This window comes from Lithobates pipiens, unplaced genomic scaffold (assembly GCF_037356315.1).
Source record: "Lithobates pipiens isolate NorthernLeopardFrog02 unplaced genomic scaffold, aLitPip1_a1.2 Scaffold_1, whole genome shotgun sequence".
NCBI lineage: Eukaryota > Metazoa > Chordata > Amphibia > Anura > Ranidae > Lithobates > Lithobates pipiens.
This window is the reverse complement of record NW_027507685.1, coordinates 137399599-137423870: the sequence shown is the minus strand read 5'-3', so window position 1 is coordinate 137423870 and position 24272 is coordinate 137399599. Positions and strand designations below refer to the sequence as shown.

Genomic DNA, 24272 nt, shown 5'->3' with positions numbered 1-24272 from the left:
GGTACTCGGGTACTCTGATGGCCTGGTGACAGGTACTCTGATGGCTTGGTGACTGGTATTTGGGTACTCTGAAGAGCGGTGACAGGTACTCATATGGACTGTGACAGGTACTCGGGTACTAAGATGAACTGTGACAGGTACTCAGGTACTCAGATGAACTGTGACAGGTACTCGGGTACTCAGGTGGACTGGGGCAGGTACTCGGGTACTCTGATGGGCTGTGACAGGTACTCGGGTACTCAGATCGGCCGTGACAGGTACTCGGGTACTCAGATCGGCCGTGACAGGTACTTGGGTACTCAGATGGACTGGGACAAGTACTCGGGCACTCAGATGGACTGGGACAGGTACTCGGGTACTCAGATGGGCTGTGACAGGTACTCGGGTACTCGGATGAACCGTGACAGGTGCTCGGGTACTTTGATGGGCTGTGACAGCTACTCGGGTACTCGGATGGACCGTGACAGATACTCGGGTACTCTGATGGACCGTGACAGATACTCGGGTACCATGATGGACTGTGACAGGTACTCGGGTACCCTGATGGACCCTGACAGGTACTCGGTTACCCTGATGGACCGTGACAGGTACTCAGCTACCCTGATGGACCGTGACAGGTACTCGGGTACCCTGATGGGCCGTGACAGGTACTCTGATGGGCTGTGACAGGTACTTGGGTACTCTGATGGGCCGTGACAGGTACTCGGGTACTCTGATGGGCCGTGACAGGTACTCTGATGGGCCATGACAGGTACTCGGGTACTCTGATGGGCTGGGACAGGTACTCGGGTACTCTGATGTGCTGTGACAGGTACTCGGGTACTCTGATGGGCTGGGACAGGTACTCGGGTACTCTGTTGGGCTGGGACAGGTACTCGGGTACTCTGTTGGGCTGGGACAGGTACTTGGGTACTCTGTTGGCCTGGGACAGGTACTCGGGTACTCTGATGAACTGTGACAGGTACTTGGGTACTCTGATGAACTGTGACAGGTACTCGGGTACTCTGATGGGCTGTGACAGGTACTCAAATACTCTGATGAACTGTGACAGGTACTCTGATGGACTGTGATTGACAGGTACTATGAGAGGTGGTGACAGGTCCTCTTTATTGGGGTGGGAGGGGCAATCAGTGTGCTTGATGTGTACTGTAGGCGGTAACAAGATGTTACCGCAATCTCCTCCTCACACGCGATCGGTGTTGTTTAAATTTTAGTGATTGGCTGTGAAAGGATCACAGCCGATCACGTGGGTAAACAGCCGGCCAATGGCTGTTTACCAGCATCGGTGACGAGCAGTGTTCCCGGAGAACACGCCGACACCGACGTGCACGCGCAGCGAGCTCACGATCGCGTGTATGCGCCGTGCACAGTCGGGGTGTGACCATCTGTGATCGGCCATGACTTCATCACGGCCGATCATGTGGTAAACAGCCATAACCAATGGCTGTTCACCCCCTTCGGTGGCAAACGGAGTCTCTGTGACACACCGCCACCGAAGAAACAGGGATGCGCGCGCATGATTGCATGCATTCCCTGTTTAAACGGGTGGCCGTCATATGACGGCTTCCCGCCACAATAGGTGCGCCGCCTGGCCGTCATTTGACAGCCGGCGCTCAGCAACCAGTTAAAGTGACGCAGTGTTGTATCGCAAAAAAATGGCCTGTCAGGATGGGGCTAAATCCTTCCAGCGCTGAAGTGGTTAAAGGCAGGGTAGGTGCAGCAAGTGGAAACAAGGTACTAATACTTAGTTGGTAGCAGGGTATATTGGGCTGAGACTGTGGTTGCCATGGGGGATGAAGAGAGAGACATTTGAGCGGGCAGGTGTCTGGCAGCAGGAATGGGTTGTTGCAAGCTGACTGAGTACAATATATGATGATGCTTGTAGCAATGGCTGAACAAAATTCAGTTTACATGCTGCCTGTCTGACAAGAGCCTGTACTGCATTAACACACTCCACTAGCACCTGTTGGGAACATGCTGAATAGTGCTCAAAGAAATATGCAGCCATCCTCCAAAAACCACACTTAAGCCTGGTACACACGATCGGAATTTCCGACGGGAAATCTGTGATGACAGGCTGTTGGCGGAAAATCCGACCGTTTGTACGCTCCATCAGACAATTGTTGTCCGATTCCCCGCAGACAAATGTTGGATCGCAGGTTTAAAATTTTTCCACAGACAAATGTGTGTTGTCGGATTTTCTGAGCGTGTGTACACAAGTCCATCGGACAAAAGTCCAATGTACAAACACGCATGCTCGGAAGCAAGGACGAGCCATAAGCGGTCCGCCTTGTAAACTAAAGTTCGTAATGGAGAATTAACATTCATGGCGTGGCAAATTATGAAATCTCGAAATGCAGCGCACATTCTCTTCTTCTTTAACCCTTTCATGACTAAGCCTATTTTTGGAATTTGGTGTTTACAAGTTAAAATCCATATTTTTTGCTAGAAAATTACTTGGAACCCCCAAACATTATATATATTTTTTTAGCAGAGGCTCTAGAGAATAAAACGGCGATTGTTGCAATATTTTATGTCACACGGTATTTGCGCAGTGGTGTTTTAAACGCAACTTTTTGGGAAAAGGGACACTTTCATGAATAAAAAAAAAACAAAACAGTAAAATTAGCCCAATTTTTTTGCGAAATGTGAAAGATAATGTTACGCCGAGTAAATAGATACCAAACATGTCACACTTTATAATTGCGCGCACTTGTAGATTGACGACAAAGTACGGTACCTAAAAATCTCAATAGGTGACGCTTTAAACATTTTTTACGGTTACCAGGTTAGCGTTACAGAGGAGGTCTACTGCTAGAATTATTGCTCTCGCTCTGACGATCGCGGCGATACCTCACATGTGTGACTTGAACACCGTTTACGTACGCGGGCGCGACTTCCGCATGCGTTTTCTTTGCTTCGCGAGCTCGCGGGGACGGCAGGCGCTTTGAATTTTTTTTTTTTATTTTTTTTTTTATTTTATTTATTTTTAAATGACTAAATTGTTTAAAAAAAAAAAACAAATTGGATCACTTTTATTGCTGTCACAAGGAATGTAAACATCCCTTGTGACAGTAATAGGTGGTGACAGGTACGCTTTATGGAGGGATCGGGGGTCTAAAAGACCCCCCACCCCTCCTTTACACTTCAATGTATTCAGATCGCCGAAAACGGCGATTCTGAATACCGGATATTTTTTTAAAACCGGCGCCATTGGCAGCCGAGTAAACGGGAAGTGACGTCATGACGTCGCTTCCGTGTTTACGATGAGGAGACTGGAACGAAGCCGATTACGGCTTCGTTCCAGTTCCTCCCCAGCAGCCAGAGCCGACGGATCTTTAATCGGTGCTCCCGATCGAGCGGGAGCACCGGTAACAGCGGCGAGAGGCGGCGGGAGGGGGGGACGTCCCCTCCCGCTCCTCCGGCATAACAGCCGAGCGGCTTTTAGCCGCATCGGTTGTTATGCCTGGATAGCCAATCGCCTGCTGTAAAAAACGGTACCGGGATGATGCCTGCAGGTGCGGGCATCATCCCGGTATAACCCCCGGAAGCCGAGTACGCAGATGTGCGTACGCTCGGCGGGAAAGGGTTAATGTATATTAATTATAATATATATATTATAATAATGATAATAATGATGGGATAATAATGAAGCTGCTTTGCTGGTGATACTGATGGAGTTATTGCACATTTTAAAAGGCTTTTTTTTTCTAGTGATATCAAGAATAATATTATTATGTTTTATTTATTTTTTTATTTGGGCAAGTTACCACAACACCATTATCCCATAGTTTTTAAGATCAGATACAACTATGTTGGTGTACATTTTTTAAATGTACCTGCCTACTCCCAAAATGACATTTGAAATAAAACACATAGCCAAGTATTATTCTACACAATTTTTTTTTTTATTGTGCATTAAAAAAAGGAAACAAATACAATTAGACGTGCTATCTGCCAATAGAACTTAACCAAAAAGTGCATTCTGTGCATCCAAAAATATAGAAAGTATACCAAATAAAATCATTATTCAACCAAAAATATTATGTCAAAGCAATAACTCCAAGGCCAATAATAAATAACACGTTATCTCCTCCGATTCCGCAACATGTCTGGTTGACGAACGGCCGTTCAGAAACGAACTGAAAAGCACAAAATGAAAAGCGTGAAATGAAAGGTGTGAAATGAAAAATGCGAAATGAAAAGTGTAAATCAACACTCAAAATTCTACTAACATGAAATTAGCAGAAAGAGCCCAAAAGGTGGCACTAAAGAGCTGAAAAACAACGTAGTACGTCACTACGTTCGTATTTGTTGGCCAACAATTCCTGGCTGATTGTATGCAAGACAAGTTTGGGCCAACACTCTTCGGACAAAAGTCATTCGTTTTGTTGGCCAACAATCCGATCGCATGTACGAGGCTTTAAGATTCTACCTGAGCCATACTGAATCCGGGAGAAAAGTCTCCACTGCCTTTAGGAATACTGGACAAAGCTAGCTCTGTACACACCTGAATCAAAGCCTGAACGTTATCAAACAGCATACTGCACTGATCGACTAGAAAATGAGAAAGACAGATACATTCCAATTATTATCCTCTGTCACCAGTAAAGACAGACAGACAAGTTCTTCCGGATGCATTTTAGCACAAACAGCAGAACCAAGATGGCTCGCCTGTGCAGCCACTTCTGGTCAGGGATGGCCTTGAAATGATGTCAGGGACCAGTGCGACCAGAAATGTATGGACTGTAATAGAGCGAACCAAATGCATATGTAATGTATAAATGATTTATTAAAAGGATAAGTAATAAACAAAAGTAAACACAACTCTAATATGGCAAACAATAAAATATACCAGCAACCAACCATAGTGACATACAGTAATAACTATCCAAACGAAACGTATATACAGGTATAAGATACAATCATAATCGTGAACAAGCCAGGATCATACACGGGAGATCAATCAGAGCAGGGAACAGGACGGGACAGGGAGAGGAGAACAGGAGACAGAGAGCAGGCGGAAGGGATACTGTAAATCTGCAAGACAGGAGTCCAGGGATGGATGCAGGGTACAAATGACCAAAGGAACAAAGTATACAAGGTACAGGATACAGGAATGCAGGTTTCAGGATCACAAACTCAGATCAGGGCATAGGGAAACAATACCAAGGCAATGTGCGTAAGCATCTCCTGGCATATATACACACCTCCTGCAATCAGTCTCAGGTGATGCCTGTTTGCAGGAGATAAAGTTGGTTCCAGACTATTGGGGAACACCCGCTGGTAGACACTGGAACTGCGTCCCATAGGTCTGGGAGAGACAGCGCAACCAGCAGGTGAAACCTTTCCCGACACCCTCTGCAGCCCCCTCTCAATCTCCTCAGCCCCGGTGGTGATAGGCCCTGTCACAGCGTACTCCACTCCCAGCACCTGGGGTTCATAGAGCGCGGGTAGGGGGTGCGGCTCCGCACCGCACGGGCCTCCATCACCACACCGGCGTCTATCCTCTTCAGCCTGCCGAGCAGTACCAACCTTACTGGACCCTAATGCTACTGAGAGACCGCAACTTTTTGGTGGGTGGAGTCAAGAGGAGGGGCAGGATATTGTCCTGTGGTGGGCAGAGTCAGGAGGTGGGGCAGGGTGCCAATCTGTGGTGTTTGGAGTCAAGAAAGGGGGCAAGGTGCCGCTCTGTGGTGTTCAGAGACGGGAGGAGGAGCAGGTTTACCCTTTGTGGTGAGCCATGTCAGGGAGGGGCCGGCTGGCGCTCTGCTTGTGGGGTACCAGGAGGCTGTTTGAGCACAAGTTGCCTGACAAAGGGGGCGGGACGCCTGAAACGCATATCGGCCTGCCCATCCCCGACATCAGAGGCTGAATTTGACAGTTGCGCTTTCTCTCATTGCGGCCGGCCGTAACCAAGCTGGCTTTCTCACCAATCCCTGGCTGTGCTAGATGTACTTCAGACTGCTGCAGGTCCTGCTCAAGGTTACCATATAATGGAGTTATGTGGTCAAAGCCTCTGTACTTTGGGACTGCGGGACAAAGGTGAAAATGCAGGACAGTCCGCTCAATCCGGGACTGTTGGGAAGTATGTTATATGATTTTGGTAAATCTAAAGGAATGTTGTAGAAGAAAATTGTATAATGTATGGCCAGCTTAACTGTATGGATATACAGTATATGCTGGTATATGTTCCTGACACTCAATGGAACTGAAGAAGTGGCTTGGATAAGCTTCAGCATTACGCAACAAGTCCAGTTGAAAGTAACTAACTACTAGCCACATTTGTAAATCATTCAGCAGTGCTTTATCAACCACTTGGCTTCCAGATGATTTACCAGGCCATTTTTTTGCAAAACGCCATTGCGTTATTTTAACTGACAATTGCGTGGCCGTGCGATGCTGTATCCAAATAAAATGTATGCCCTTATTCCTAGAAATACAGTTTTCTTTTGGTGGTATTTGATCACCTCTGAGTTTTTTTTTATTTTTTTGCACTATAAACAAAATAAGACTAACAATTTTGAAAAAAAAAATATTTTTTACTTTCTGCTATAAAACATCCAATAAAAAAACTAAAACAATCAATGTATGTAACTGAAACTGAATATTTTGGTAAAACAAATCCCAATAAGCGTATATTGATCGGGTTGCGCAAAATTTATAGCATCCACAAACTTTCGGATATTTTTATTCATGATTCGTGATCCAGTGCACAGCTCCCGCCCAGTAGCGGTAAAAACGGGCGGTCGGCGACCAGTTAATGAACCATAGGAACATTAGATAGGAAAGCAGTGATGCGGGCATGATATGGCCACACTGCTTTGTAATTTGGCCCTAAGGGAGGTATTTATCATGGTGAGGTATACCACTAGTCATTTTTCGCTATACGCCATAAAGTTACTAGACACTAAGGCTAGCATTTTATGGCTCTATGTAGAGACCTGTTTTCTTTAGTTTCAATAATTTCTAATTGTGCTCTGCTTGCCTAGAACTCCCGAAATGAGCAGTGTGCAATACATATTTGTGAAGTGTATTGCTGTGTTTTTTAAAAGAAAAGTATGGGGTTTTCAGAATAAAAAAATAATACTCAACTAGGTGAATGCAGCATCAATCTGTCCCTAGCCATCTCTGAGTGATCAAACACCGCTGATTGCTCAGTTCTTCGCTTTGCTTTGAGTAGAGAATGGTGATTGTCAGTCGCCAGCTCTCTGCTCTGCCCCTCCAGCGCTCACTGGAGTTCTGGGTTGTGCATGGAGCGGGAGTGGCTGGCTCAGTCTCCCAACAGCTCTTTGAGAGGCTAAGCCAGCTGCCGGTCCAGGTATATGGGTGGATCCTGTGTGTAAAGTCGGGATCGATCCAGCATCTTAAACAGCTGAGTAACGTAAGACAACAGTGGATTTTAGCAGGTTATAGGAGTGCAGCATAAACTGTGATAGGGCCTAAAGAGCTTTTGTCATACTACTCCTTTCATTTTTTTTTTTTAGGCAGTTTTATGGCCACAGCACTGTCATACTGTAGCTTTATAATTGAACCCCTACAAGCCTCTTTATTAGGGTTGTCAAAATACCGATACTAGTATAGGTATCGGGACCGATACTGAGCATTTGCGCGAGTACTTGTACTCACACAAATGCTCCCGATGCCTGATCCGATACCTGGGAGGGAGGATTAAGTGGCTTGGTGCAACTAGAAGTCAGCGGGTGGAATGGAAGTGATGCTCCTTTTTTACGTCAGCGGTTAGACATCCCAACTCCCATCTTGGTACACCTTGCACTCAGCTTCAGTAAGCCAGCAGCAGACATCTTATTACACCCAGCCTATATAGTTAGGGCTGGGTGTAACAAGATAGTTGCTGCTGCTTTTAATGTGGCCAAGTGCAAGGAGTACTAAGATGGGCGTCGTAGCAGCCTTTCCTCATGGCATGACAGTGCCTGCCCATCAGTGCCCATAAATGCCACCTATCAGTGCCCAATGCCCATAAGTGCAGCCTATCAGTGCCAGCCACCTTTCAATGCCATCTATCGGTGCCAGACACCTGTCAGTGGCATCTGTCAGTGCCCTCTGTCAGTGCCCACCATCAGTGACATCCGTCAGTGCCCACCATCTATCAGTGCTGCATATCAGTGCCACCTAATCTGTATTGTGCTTTAAAAACTGTCACATCATGCACACTGGACGTTTTTCCAACTCTTTTTTTCCTCCTGGCAGCAGCGTTTGGCAGAAAAGCTTGACGCTTGTGTACTGATACGATGCAGGAGGCGCTGGTGAATATGGGTATCTCCCACCCTGCACAGCCAAGCACATGGATTTTCCACACATGCTGGAGTCAGGAATCAGTCCTTGAAGCTTTGTTTTTGTATTTTATTAGGGGAGTTGAATTTGGATAGGATATTATGGGATGCCCACTTCATCAGCACATAAAATTCTTCAGGGACACAAACTATATACATGCAGTACACTTCTAGACTTGCACTGCCGAAAAATGTGTTCATTTTAGTTTCATTAAATTTTTTATTTTTTTTCCAGGTCATTCGTTATGATCGCAATTCGCAAATTCATAGATTTATAAAATTGAAGATTCTAAAATTCTAAAATAAGAAAGTAAATCCAAAATAATAACTAACTATAACTAACTATTAAATTATAGGTATTGGAATTTCCTTTCAAATTTGGCTGTTAGTGAATATAACGAATACGAATTTATCCGGAATAACACATACAACAAATGGAACGGAAAAAATTTGTAATAAATAATAATAATAAATACCGTATATATTATTGTTATTTATTATTACTAATTCATTACGTTCCATTAGTTTAGGTACGGCATTCTTTATTTTGGATAATTTGTAACTTCGGATAAATTCATATTCATTACATTTACTAACACCCAAATTTGAAAGGAAACTCCAATACTATATAATATATCATTTAAGTTATTATTAGTTAGTTATTATTTCCGATTTTAAAATTTTCAGGTTTTTGCGTTTTTGAGTTTACAGATTTTTGAAAATTGGTAAACGGGTTTTCGTTAATGTGGAAATTTCAGAATTAAATTTGACGATATCTGTTAAAAAAACTTTTCGGAACGAAACAAATTGCACATGTCTATTTTCTACCTCCAGCACAATCTTGCTTGTAGAACTACATCTCCCAGGACCAACTAGCACTGACAAATTGATCCAACATAGACTCAGTTAAATCCAGAGCAAGTGCCCTTTACAGGCAGGGACCAAGGACCCCTTTGGTAGTATAGCAGAAAAAAGAAGGTCAAGTGCTTAGCTGTCTTATTTCTGTGGCTACTGATCCCAGCACCACCTCTTCAGGCACTGCCAGCCCACCTGGCTGCAGCTGCCCCTTTCACTAGTCCTCCTGGCTAAGACTCCACAGTCCTCCAAGACTGACTCTGCATCCATCCCAGACTGCTTCCACCCATTCTTCTCTGGTATGCCTCTCAGTCCTCTGACTGAGCACTTACTCACCCCCCTGGGTGTCTTCCCCATTGGAGATTTGCCCAGCAGTGTCCTTCTGCTGTCCTCTCCTTGCTCCCATGCCTCCTGGTTAGGATCCCCCTGTGTGTCTTGAAGAGGGGTCCCTTCCACACCCAAGCTCAGGCCTGAGTTCACCCTCCCCCAGACTAGAGGGCTACTTTCAAAGGCCTCTGACAGCCTAATACCCAATCTCCATCTTCCACCCAAACACCACTGCCCCCAGCTGGGCTGACCCCAGGGGGCCTGCCTCCTGCCAACCCATCTGTTGGGGATTGGTCAGGGCCCTCAGAACACTCCAGACAGCTCCCTTCTAGAAGTCTCCAGTGAGTTTCTAGAAGTGGGGGGAGGTCCCAGTGATAACGCCTTGAGTCACTCAGCCCTCCTCTGATCTCTGCCCAACGCTGGACAAACACATAGGCTTGGCTGCTAGCTAAGCATGCACACATTTACTTATCCTAATAAAAACATAACTGCTCTAGCAATACTAAGGGGTTCTACACTTGTAAATGTGTGCAATTCGTTTAGGCTCATCAAGCACTTGGGTGTTTATAAACTTCATTAGCCAACATTTTTTTTCATTCTGGTCTTTGAAATTAAGTAATGCTCAAGTGCTAAACACACCTAGTGTTAATGGGCTTTTAGACGCCTTTACGCATGTTTAGGTGTGCCAAAACAATGCAGCTCCTGGACGCACTGGCAGTGTTTTTTTTTTCCTGCCTCTAAATGCCCCTGCCACGAAACCCCTCTAAACGCCCATGTGTGCATGGACACATAGGATAACATGCAGAGGAGTTAAGAGGCCAAAAAAAACAAACCGTCAGATGCACCTAGGAGCTGCAGGAAAAAATGTCCAGTGTGCCTGAGGCCTATCTATAAGAGTATACAATCATTTTGTGTCAAACATGTAAGCATGACCATGGGAAGGAGCACATCTATGAAAGCCCATACTGAAAGGTATACATTTGTGTGCACACATCTATACATGTTTATATTCACAGTATCTTAGCCTATAACTGAGTTGCTACTGGCATCCATTTCCATTTCATTGTGATTACAACGGCACGTAATGCCCCCGATCATGAAGAGATGAATAAACACAATTTAGAAACAATCATCAGGCAAACACAGCTGATACAATGGGATCCCTAAAGAATTGGGTGATGGACCACCGAACCCTCTCGCCCCTTGACGACTCTTCCTGTTTGTGTGACTTTTCCTGAGAGGGCAATTTAATTCCGCAGCTAATTATCTATTTACCTATTAAAATATCTCTGGAGACAGGCAGATAATACTGAACTTATAATTGTCTGTCTGCGTCACAATTTATTATTGACAGTACTGTGGATCCAGTGTTATTTCAAAATTAAAAATGAGGTTGTTAAGCACAGTCTGTTAGTTGGTTGTAGAAATAAATATATACCTGTACAGTATAATACAATGCTCCTTTCCACTGTCTTTTCCATACAGAGGGAAACTGTCTAATCTACCTACTCCGATCACAAAAACCCATATTATATCTATCAAAAGCTCTGGGCTACCACTAGCTCCCATCAGATGGTGACATAGGACCAACCAAGAGTTGGCTTTGCTGAACAGAGACTCTGTCCTTTGACATCAGACAGAACTACTGACAGGTGAATATTATACAGTTTTTATGTAGATTATAGGACACCAGGGCCATGTGCAACAGAATACAATTTAAAATAATCAGGTTAGAATCACTATTACTATCATTAATTAATATTATACAGGATTTATATAGCACCAACTGTTTGTGCAGCACTTTGCAATATAACGGAAGACAACAAAGTAAAAACACGATTCAATACAAAAGGGTTAGGAGGGCCCTGCTCCTGAGAGCTTACTAATAGGGAGAGGCAAGTGGAACAAAAGATAATAATTGTGGGGGATGAGCTGATGGGAGAAATAAAAGATTCAGTTGTTAGCTGAAGGCAGGATATGCTTCCCTGAAGAGATGAGTTTTCAGGAATCGCCTAAAAGTGGACAGAGTAGGAGAAAGATGGACAGATTGGAGTAGAGAGTTCCAAAGGATGTGAGAAGCTCTGGAAAAGTCCTGCAGACAAACATGGGAGGAGGAGACTAGGGAGCTAGAGAGCAGGAGGTCTTGGGAAGAGTGGAGAGGAGGGTTTGGGTGATATTTGGAGACAAAATTGGTGATATCGCTTGGTGCAGAGTTGTGAATGGTTTTACATGTAGTTGTCAGTATTTTTATTTTATTCATTGTGGAATCAGAAGCCAGTGGGGGGATTGGCAGAGAGGGGTGGAGGACACTGAGTGGTTGGTAAAGAAGACAAGTCTGGCAGCAGCAGCACATGATAGACTGAAGGGGGTGTAACATTGGGGGTTGTTTAGCTCTTATATTTTAGGGCATGGTAGCCCATTTTTATTAAAAAAGCCAACAAAAGTCAATAACATAATGGTTTCCCATGCAGGGGTTCTTCTCCAGCAAATACACACAATGGAAAAGGCTAGCCCACCTGGCTCTCTGTAGCAGTACTTCTGCTCTTTATCCTGGTCACACAGACTACTGGATCCTTCAGAGTGGATGGCTTTACTTTAGTGCCCACAGCTTCGCTCTGGCCTAAGTCCTCAGGCCGTTTCACGGCCTCTTGCAGTCACACATGTTCTGGCTACCTCCTGCAGCCCCTCTGATTTCTGGAGACCTCCTGTCTCTTGGCGTGGAGCAGTCTCCAACTGGGAGCCCTGAGGTATTCCAATAAACTCATTATAAGGGCTGTGCACACCTAAGCACACACCCTGCTGGTCATCTACAAAATCTGGATACAGGGTTGGAGATTCCGTCCAACCCAAGACACTGTGGAATCTCCAAACTACAGAGCCCCATGACGGAATACCAAAACCTGGAGAAAGTTGTTAAAGCAGTCTTCTCCAGTCCATATCTATGCTCTGCAGTCTTGCACCAAGCAAATGTGCACACCCTGTGTCCTCCAAACTACCAGTTTTACAGTGACAGCATCTCCTACTGTCACAAGGGATAGTCTGCATAGAGGTAGGTCTATGAGATGGGGGTTACAATAGTCAAGGCAAGAGATAACAAGGGAGTAAGGCCTCATGTACATAGGGCAGTTTAAACCTCTTCTGAATGCTAGAAACTGACAGCTGATAACGGCAGTGAAAAACATACATTTTACAGCTTTTACATACTGAGTTTAGCAGCAGTTATGAGCATTTGAGGTTAGAAGGTTTTTTTTTAAAAGATAACCTCAGGAGACCCTCCCAAATGTCCACAATGCATGAAAATCAATTATCATTAACTATTTCAGCCATTCTGTGAGAGAAGAGAGAGTAATGTGCTTTAACTATGGATTCTCTCTGTTTCTCTGTCTGTCTCTCTCTTTCTTTCTCTCTTTCTGTCTCTCTGATTGTCTCTGTGATGGAACCGCTTGTGCACCCCGACTAGGTGCTTCCAACTGCCAAACAGTGCTCCCTGCCCTCCAAACCATTCCAAGCATACCGAGAACTAACACCAGCCCTTTTTACCCCCAATGTTGTTCACAGACAAGATGTGAGGTAAACTCCAAAGGAATGACTGTTTCTTGAACAGAAATACAGAATTTTTATACACTACACAACCAAGTGAGGCTGATCACATTATCATATGCAGGGAAATTGTACACAGAAATTTAATTATCATAATTAAGGAGCAGCCAACATAAACTATGCTACTCCCCATCCAGTAGTGTATTTAGGTTTTGTGCTGCCCTATGCCTGACTAAACTTGTGCAACCTCTAATTTAAATATGACCCACCCCCTTCCTGTGAAATTTTCGAGTGGGGACACTAGTTCTGAGGGCTGGGGGGGGGGGGCAATGGATTCCTTTAATTTGCATAGATTTACTCTCACTTCCTGTTTGGCTATGGGGCAGGAAGTAAAGAGAAATCTCTGCAATGGGACAGGGGTGGTAAAAAATAAACTGACAGCCGGCGGAGCGGATGGAAGCATAGAGGCACAGCTCCTATCGACCAAGAGCCTTCGGGGGCCAAACACGGACTAAACAGCCTCGTTTCACGGCGGCATTTCACCCACGAGAGCAGGGGGAGTCCAGCGATGCCATCCCGCAAGCTGAAGGAAGCAAAGCCACCGAGCAAGCTGCCAAACTTCTTCATGCAGCATCGCCGCTATCAGAAGCAAGATGGTGGGGGCGGCAACGTGCAGGGACAGCGCACGTGTGATTAGCTCTCACAGCATAGAGCGGAGCAGAGCCGATCGGTGGGCCGCTCAGGGAACAGTGGAGGGAAAGGATTTTCCTCATCTCCACCGTCAGTGACCTCCAGCCCGGCCAAAAGCAAACAGAGGATGTGATAACCGAGCCTCTGGAGGTAAGCCTGAATTCATTGCAAGATGATACTAGGGATCTACAGGACTCACTCACAGCCTTCCCTACCACAAACATGCCAGTAATGGATACCACACTAAAGGATATGTTAGTATCCCTCCATTCCACTCTGCATACAGATATACTAGTATTGACACAGCAGTTCAAGACAGATATGTCTGCAATTAATAAGAGAGTATCCCATGTGGAGGTTAAAATGGGAGAACTTGCTTCCACTTTTAACGATTTGGTAGATGCCCACAATGATAGAGAGGATGAGCTGTTCCAACTGAAACCTAAACTGGCAAATTTGGAGGACAGATGTAGGAGGAATAACGTTAAAATCCGAGGAATACCTGAGATGGTCAATCCGACAGATCTGAAAGATTACTTTACCACAGTAATGAAAACAGTCCTCCCTGATGCCACTAAAGAAAACTTGATTATTGACCGCATACATAGGTTACCTAGACCTAAACATATTGCCTCACATCTGCCAAGAGATACAATCGTGAGAATCCACTTTTTCCACACAAAGGATCAATTCATGACTGCCACCAGATATCGAGACTCTTTACCCCCTGGCCTGCAGGAATTATCCTTTTTTCCTGACCTGTCGGCATTCACGATGCAACAGCGCAGGCAGCTGGCAACAATAACAAAGCCGCTGAATAACCAAAAGATAGCATATCGCTGGTTGTACCCAGCGAAACTGCTGGTGACAAAGGATGGCAATACACACCTTATATCCAACATAAAGATGGCCTTAAGCTCATGCGGGAGTGGCAAATTATTGACCCTGGAACTGGAGAGGGGAACGACGTAAACTCACCAGCACCAACCTGCTATAGCTGAGAAGGGCTGAATACACTATGGATAATGTGCACAGCCTCTATCCCCCCTGAGGGCCCAGGAGAATGCCACTGACTTTTGCATTTACCCCCCATAAATTGAGCGGTTGTTCCTACCGCACAGATTCTATTAAGAATCGTACGTTTTGTTTTGTTAAAGCTGTTACTTACCAAATGTTTGTACTTGAAGCTTCCCAAGGAACCTCTTCAGAGCTACCATTGGACTAAATCGCCTTACTCTCCAACGCTTAACTGGACATAGGGAGCGTCCATCTAATCCTCAAGTAGAAGGTAAACCAGTTTAATACAAGCTATACAATTGCACAGGCTGCAGAACGACTGAACTGTCGTGTCAATGCCACTTCAAATTACTTCATTTAATGTTAAGGGCCTAAACAGTCCCTACAAAAGACGCATGGCATGGAAAGAGGCAATTCGACTTAAATGTGATGTGATTTGTTATCAGGAAACCCACTTTGCCTCCCACAGCCCGCCAAATTTTCAGCATCGCAGATTCCCATATGTATTTCAGACGAATGGCCCATCTAAAAAGAGAGTTGCAATAGCTATCAAAGACATGGTCTAGTTTCCGTGCTTAAATTCCTATTCGGATGAATCAGGCAGATTCCTGATACTTATATGTGAACTGGATGGTACCAAATACACACTGGTAAATGTCTATCTCCCGAACACGAAACAACTACACTGTCTGGGGAAAATCCAGAAAAAAGTTGATACAATGCGCCAAGGAAATGTAATTTGGTGGGGTGACTTTAACATGATTGCTGACAGGGATCTGGATCTGCCTAGTGGTACTAGGCTCCAGCAACGTAGAGTGACATTGGACCGATTTATTTAAGCCTCAGGTTTATACGATGTGTGGAGGTGCCAACACGCATCAGAGAGGGACTATACGTTCTTTTCTGGTGTACACCACGCATACTCCCATATAGATTTGTTTTTAACAGACAAATTTGTGCTGCAGCAAGTGGTCAAATCAGAAATACATGATATCAGGTGGTCAGGCCACGCGCCTATATCTATATCTGTGTGTGTAGGGAGTCGTCGGGCCGAGACCAGAGCAAACAGGTGGCGGATTGACCTTTACAACTTATCAAAGCTGGAAAACCAAACCCAAACTAAAAAAAGGCTAGAGGAGTTTTTTGCCATTAATGCTCCCTAGGTCGACAATCCCTTCACACTATGGAACGCACATAAAGTTTATATAAGAGGCCTGCTTATACAAATGAGTGCAAAAGCAAGGAGACAGCGGTCTAAACTACTCTCTGACCTACTAGCACAAATGAACCATTTAGAAAAACAAAACACAACCCAACAAATCATAGAATTACTCTTTACAGCCAGACAGGATTTGCAAACCCATCTGGTGACCCAGTACGACCACCAGATGCGTTCTTTGAAGGCACTGTCCTACAGGTGTGGAAATAGGGCAGGGAAGCTTCTGGCTAGTCAGGTGAAGGAGAAGACAATCAGACAGAAGATTCCCTACCTGGTAAATCCCACAAATAACTTAAAGGTAATGAATCCTAAAGAAATAGCAGACGTTTTCAGCGACTATTTCACTACTAAATGTAGATGTTAAAATATACGCCAAACTAATAGCACATAGATTAGCGACCCAATTGCCAAAGTTAATTAAATATGACAAAGTTGGTTTTGTGTTGGGCCGCCAGGCCACAGACGCTACTATGCGCATGCTAAACCTGGTGCACCTCATGGAACAGAACAGGAAGCCTTCTCTGCTCCATACGTTGGATGCAGAGAAGGCTTTCGATAGAGTACATTGGGGGTATTTGGGAGAAGCCTTACAGAAGTTTGGTCTGGTGGGCCCAATACGAAACGCAATACTTGCACTGTACTCCTGCCCATCAGTGTTTGTGTTCACAGAGGGTATGTTTTCTAAAAGATTTCAAATAACAAATGGGACGAGACAGGGGTGTGGCCTGTCTCCCCTAATTTTTGCCCTAGTTATGGAAGCCTTGGCCGAACAAATAAGAACAGACCCCAACATTCAAGGTATACAAGCACATACGAATCAGCACACAATCTCCCTATTCGCAGATGATGTTATATTCTCCCTATCAAACCCAACCACATCACTGCCTGCTGCCCACAAAATTATGCAACTGTTCAGTAAAGTATCCTATTATCAGGTTAATGCCACAAAATCAAAGGTATTAGGCATAGGCATAAGTGCCGACATAGAAACTTCCCTCAAACAATCTCTCCCATACCATATTTAGGGGTCCAACTTACCCCTCCTCTAGCAAATCTTTATCAAGTGAACTACACCCTTATTAATATGTTTCAGCAGGAACTTAACAGAATTCAAAAACTTTACTTGACGTGGTCTGGCCATCTATTAGCATGTAAAATGTTACTCCTACCGAAATTGATCTATTATTTCAGAGCACTACCAATATCCCTACCTATGTTCTTTTTCACTATTATGCAAAAACAACTATCAAAATGTATTGTATGAACCCAAGCCGTGGTGCCAACTAGAAATTGCATGGCTGCAGGGCACATCCCCACTTTCACTCCTTATGGCCCATAACTTGCCAAAAGATAGTGACCTAACAAACCACACTACAATTCATGCAACTTGTCGGGCCTGGTCAGAACTAAGTCCACAGGGGAGTATAGATTTTCCAATAATTAACATACCAATTCCCCTAGACACCCTGCTGTGGACAATTCCTAACTTAAGACTCCATAAGTGGACAGCAAATAAGGTACTAACTCTGGTGGACATGACTATAGGGGACAAAATAAAGCCCTTCATAGACATACAACGTAAATTTGGAATTCCAAGCACAGAAATATTCACATATAACCAAATCTCCTCCTACTTTCAAACATTGAAAGCCACTCATAGGCCGATCTCCGAAAAAATATGGAACTTTGTGCATTCTAGTAACCCCAAACTGAAAGGTATAACATTAATCTATAAAGCATTAAACGCCAAGGCTGCATTCGATAAAACGAATCCGGTACTGAAATGGGAAAAAGAACTGGGCAAAGAATTCTCAGATCTGCAATGGTTAGGAGCTATAAAAGTCCACCATCAATATTCTAGATGTGCAAACTACGAAGAGCTCAACCAAAAACTCATGTTGAGGGGGTATTACACTCCCTACATAATGTCCAAATTCTCGAAGGATAACTCAAATGTGTGTTGGAGGCAGTGTGGGCAAATAGGTACCCTGATACATATGGTGTGGTCCTATAACATTCTCCGTAAATTCTTGTCAGATATATCCCAACTAATTTCCAGAGTGATTGGAACCCGAGTAGAGTTGAATACTGAACAAGCAATTTTGAGCATAAGTATGCACACTTACCCAAAACCAGTAGGATCTATAAGATCTATAACTATTCACATATTACTAGCGGCAAGAGCATCAATAATGTACAGATGGAAAAACATGGAGGCCCCTAGTGTAAGAGAAGTAATAACTAGATTAACCACTTAACAACCGCCCTATAGCCGAATGACGGCTACAGGGCGGTTTCTTAACTCTGGGAGGCCGTCATATGACGTCCTCCCAAAATTCTGCTCTCGCGCGCACCCTGGGGCGCGCATTCGAGAGCATCCGTGACCGCCGGGTCCTATGGACCCGGCGCATCACGAATCACGGTAAACGGCCGCTCATAGCGGCCGTTTACCACGTGATCGCTCCGTCAAATGACGGAGTGATCACTTGTAAACAAACCGGCGTCATGTTATGACGCCGGTTCCTCCCTCCCCCTCTCTGTACCGATCGGAACAGCGGAGGGGGAAGAGATCGGTGTCAGCAGCGATGTGGGCTGCATCTGCAGTGCCCACATCGCTGCTCACCGAAAATTAACCCCTCAATTCCCTGCCAATACTCTGCAATACCCTGCCATTACTCTGCATTACTCTGCAACACTCTGCAACACTCTGCATTACTCTGCAATACTCTGCAATACTCTGCATTACTCTGCATTACTCTGCATTACTCTGCAATACTCTGCAATGCTCTGCAATACTCTGCAATACTCTGCAATACTCTGCAATACTCTGCAATACCCTGCAACACTCTGCATTACTCTGAAACACTCTGCAATACTCTGCAATACTCTGCAATACTCTGCAATACTCTGCATTACTCTGCATCACTCTGCAATACCCTGCAATACTCTGCAATACTCTGCAATACTCTGCAATACCCTGCAATACCCTGTAATACTCTGCAATACCCTGCAACACTATGCAACACTCTGCAATACCCTGCAACACTCTGCAATACCCTGCAACGCTCTGCAACACCCTGCAACGCTCTACAATGCTCTGCAACACTCTGTAATGCTCTGCAACACCCACCAATACCCTGCAACACTCTGCAATGCTCTGCAACACCCGCCAATACCGTGCAACACTCTGCAATGCTCTGCAACACCCTCCAATATCCTGCAATGCTCTGCAACGCAATACTCTGCAACGCCATACTCTGAGATACCCAGCCATACTCTGAGATACCCAGCCATACCCAGCCATAGTCGGTGATACCCTGCAATACCCAGCCATAGTCGGTGATACCCTGCAATACCCAGCCATAGACACACCCCCCCTCCCGCCGCCCTCCGGTGCTTCTACCGGCTCGCCAATACGATCAAATCCAGAATCTTTTTTTTTTTTTTCAGGCTTCCCAGCTTAGAGGTGAGATGCGGGGTCTTATTGACCCCATATCTCACTGTAAAGAGGACCTGTCATGCCATATTCCTATTATAAGGAATGTTTACATTCCTTGTAATAGGAATAAAAGTGATCAAAAAATTTATTTTTGGGGAAAAAAATGTCAAACTAAAATAAATAAAGTAAAATGAACAATAAAAAAATATATATTTTTTTAAAGCGCCCCTGTCCCCATGTGCTCGCATGCAGAAGCGAACGCATACGTAAGTCCCGCCCACATATGAAAACGGTGTTCAAACCACACAAACGTTAGAGCGAGAGCAATAATTCTAGCCCTAGACCTCCTCTGTAACTCAAAACATATAACCAGTAAAAAAAAATTTAATCGTCGCCTATGGGGATTTTTAAGTAGCGACGTTTGGCGCCATTCCACGAGCTTGTGCAATTTTGAAGAGTGACATGTTAGGTATCGATTTACTCGGTGTAACTTCATATTTCACATTATGTAAAAATTGGGCTAACTTTACTGTGTGTTTTTTTTTCTTTAAGCACAAAACTGTTTTTTTCCCAAAAAAAAATCATTCGAAAAATTGCTGCGCAAATACCGTGCGAGATAAAAAGTTGCAACGACCACCATTGTATTCTCCAGGGTGTTTGCTAAAAAAAACATGTATAATGTTTTGGGGTTCTATGTAATTTTCTAGCAAATAAATGATGATTTTTACATGTAGAAGAGAAATGTCAAAATTGTCCTGGGTGCTCCAGAACTCCTGATGGCGCTCCCTGCATGTTGGGCCTCTGTATTTGGCCACACTGTGTAAAAGTCTCACACATGTGGTATCGCCGTATTCGGGAGTAATAGCAGAATGTGTTTTGGGGTGTAATTTGTGGTATGCATATGCTGTGTGAGAAATAAACTGATAATATGACAATTTTGTGAAAAAAAAAAGTAAAAAAAATCTTGATTTTGCAAAGAATTGTGGGAAAAAATGACAACTTTAAAAAACTCATCATGCCTCTTACTAAATACCTTGAAATGTCTTCTTTCCAAAAAGGGGTCATTTGGGGGGTATTTGTACTTTTCTGGCATGTTAGGGTCTCAAGAATTCAAATAGGCCGTCAGTACTTCAGGTGTGATCAATTTTCAGATATTGGCACCATAGCTTGTGGACTCTATAACTTTCACAAAGACCAAATAATATCTACCAATTTGTACTTATTTTTACCAAAGATATGTAGTAGTATAAATTTTGGCCAAAATTTATGAAGAAAAAATTACTAATCTGCTAAATTTTATAACAGAAACAAAGAAAAATTCATTTCTTTACAGAATTTTTTGTATTTTTTCTTTTATAGCACAAAAAATAAAAAATCCAGCGGTGATTAAATACCACCAAAAGAAACCTCCATTTGTGTGAAAAAAAGGACAAAAATGTCATATAGGTCCAGTGTTGCATGACTGAGTAATTGTCATTCAAAATGTGAGAGCACCGAAAAGCTGAAAATTGGTCTGGTTATTAAGGGTGTTTAAGTGCCAAGTGGTCAAGTGGTTAAATACGATAGCCGAATATGAGAGAATAATGGCATATAAGGAAAACAAAGCTTATAAATACAAGTACAACTGGTCACCCTGGAGAAGCTTCCTTCTAAGTTCATCCCCTTCCTTCGTTAAGCCTTAAACTTGTAAAGGTCTTTCCCTTTTTTTGTTATAGAATGTTTCTGATATGTTACTTTTTCGTGCAAATGTTGACTCAATTTTGAATAGCCATGTAAAGATTGATGACACAATGAGGATGTTAGGAGGGGGCGATACCCTGCGGTGCAGAGTGATCCCATAGGGGCACGCAGGGGGAGCCCCACCTTCCATCACAGGATATATCGGAGATAGAGTTTCATGTTGTACGGAATATGCCGTAATGTTAAAATGAACTGTAACCACTGATGCAATACACAATTGTTAAACTAAATTTGTGAGTGTAAAGTAACAACAGTATAATGTGGAATTGATGTGTAACTTGATACTTACATGTTTAATAAAAATGATTGAAACAAAAAATAAACTGACAGGGGCTATAACCCTCCCTTATTCCATCCAAAATGAAAACAAAAGTGTTGCCTATAGTTCTACTTTAACTGCTTCAGCCCCGGAAGATTTTACCTCCTTCCTGACCAGAGCGATTTGGCACTGCGTTGGTTTAACTGACAATTGCGCAGTCGTGCGAAGTTGAACCCAAATACAATTCACGTCCTTTTTTTCCCACAAATAGAGCTTTCTTTTGGTGGTATTTGATCACCTCTGCATTTTTTTTGTGCTATAAACAAAAAAAATAGGGACACTTTTTAAAAAAACTCATTATTTTTAACTTTTTACTATCATAAATATCCCCCAAAAATATATTAAAAAAATATATTTTTTCCCTCAGTTTAGGCCAATATGTATTCTTCTACATATTTTTGGTAACAAAAAATCGCAATAAGCGTATATTGAATTGGTTTGAACAAAAGTTATAGCGTCTACAAAATAGGGGATAGTTTTATGGCATTTTTATTATTTGTTTTTTTTACTAGTAATGGCGGTGATCTGCAATTTTTATCGGGACTGTGACATTATGGAAGACACGTCGGACAATTTTGACACATTTTTGGGACCATTGGCATTAATACAGCGATCAGTGCAATAAAAATGCATTGATTACTGTAAAAATGTCACTGGCAGTGAAGGGGTTAACCATCAGGGGGCAATGAAGGGGTTAAGTGTGTCCTAGTGTGTGTTCTAACTCAAGGGGGGAATGGACAATGTAGGGAAAAGAGATAGATCGCTGTTCACACTTTGTATGAACAGACGATCTGTCACTTCTCCCCTCAGAGAACCAGGATCTGTGTGTTTACACACACAGATCCCAGTTCTCCGTGTGCCCCGAGCGATTGCAGTAGCCCAGCGGTGTTTGGGACCGCTGGGCACTTGCATCGGCTCCATGGGCGAGCCCCTAGTGGACAAAAGCCAAACGGACGCAATATGGCGGAGATTCACGCAGCCGAGCCATGTTGCCCCAGTACAACTGCGGCGGCTGGTTGGCAAGCGGTTTTCCAAAAATTGTATACAGTATACACAGTAGTGTTCCCTTAAAAGCCAGCGTCCATAGTGCGTAGGCAAGAGGCTAGCCTCCAGTCCCCTCCAAATGCCTATGTTCTGGGTGGGTCTGTCACAGTTTCTCTCTCTGTCTCTCTCTCTGCCTGTTTGCCTGTTTGCCTGTTTCTCTGTCTGTCTATCCGTTCATCTGTATCTCTCTCTCTTTCTCTCTCTGTCTCTCTCAATCTCTGTATATCTCTTTCTCTCTTTGTCTGTTACTCTCTGACTTTCTCTGTCTCTGTTTGTCTGTCTGTCTGTCTCTGCCTCTCTCTCTCTCTGTCTATCTCTGTCTGTCTCTCGCTCTCTCTGTTTATCTGTCTGTCTCTGTATGTCTTTCTCTCTCTGTGTCTCTCTCTGTCCCCATCTCCCTGTCTCTTTTTCTCTCCCTCTCTCTCTCTTTCTCTCTCTCTCTGTCTGGTGACTATTATTTTTGTTACACAGGACCACGTCGTCCATGTCACGGAATATCTGAGCAGAAAATGATAACCGTTCCTGAGGACACCATAAGATAAGTCCAAAGACTGAGTCATGCTAGAGTTGAGGGTGGCTGGTCACCGAGGACAGGCAGTGAGGTAGTCAGGCCCTTCCAACTTGGCCCCATCCATCCATACACCTATGATCTATAGGAAGAAGTCTGTTCATCTATAGCTTTAGTTGGTCTGTGATGGGTTTAAATCCTAATACATTTTTTTCTTTCTCTGTCAGAAATCTCACTTCGGAAATACTATGTGACCTGGAGTTCCTGCATTCTAAGAATATCATGCACAGGTAATGATCAGATCAGCTAATTATCAATGGGGTATATAATGGGCCATTCCACCTAAATTATTTTTAGTTATGGGTAAATGATCCTGGAAGAATCATCCATTGGCTTCTTTTCATTTTTTAACAACCAGGAACCATTTCTATCAGAGTCTCCAGTTATTTAGCTTTCAATGACCAAAATCGCACCCCTGGCCTTAATAGTCCGAAAGCGGTCCAAAATGACCAAAATTGCACCCCCGCCCTTTTAGCCCGAAAATGGTCCAAAATGACCAAAATTCAATGGTCTTATTCCATCTGCTACAGAAGTATCAGGGCTCATGACACAATCTAGTAATCAAAAAATTCAAGAAGAGGAGTGAGAGTTCCTCATAATGAATATAGCAGGTGGGGGATATTTATCTATAAATCTAGATAGATAGATAGATAGATAGATCTATATAGATAGATAGATAGGCACACTACTCACTCTTTTTCTTCACAGAGATCTAAAGCCAGATAATATTGTACTGGATGATGCCGGCCAACAAAAAAAAATGAAAGGATTGTCCGGGAGTCTGGCTTACATGGCCCCAGAGGTAAGTAAATTGCTACTCATCTGACTTTGGTTATCTTTATTCAGATATACCAAATATCATTATTGGAGATTTAAAAAAGTTAAAGGGGCGCTAACACCCTTTCAGTAAATGGAGAATTTCTCCATAGATGTCCCAGCCAGTCGTTTTCAGTGGGTTTCAAAGCCACTTTAATAGAGTAAGGCTTGTGAACACTAAGATGCTGTGGTTGACATACCTTTATAAAGAGTAAATTCACCCTTTCCAATTGTAATGTTGACCAAGGATGAACTTGGGTTCAGTCAGAACTTGGAAGTTCTGACCAAACTCCAATCGATCAAATAAATAAAACTATCAATTTACTTTATCTACTCCATCCAATAAAAAACAAACAATTTTGACTATCCATACACTTTAAGCCCCACCTCCAATATTCACAAGC

The 24272-nt window shown here is 43.6% G+C and overlaps 1 long non-coding RNA gene across 1 annotated transcript; it reads left to right on the top strand.

Moving 5' to 3' along the window:
* Nucleotides 1-10967: 10967 nt before the first annotated feature.
* LOC143988427 (uncharacterized) lies at nt 10968-23848 on the top strand. The gene is made up of 3 exons (XR_013276849.1): nt 10968-11128; nt 23220-23282; nt 23761-23848. It is a non-coding gene; the product is annotated as an uncharacterized LOC143988427 (long non-coding RNA).
* The last annotated feature ends 424 nt before the right edge of the window (nt 23849-24272 follow it).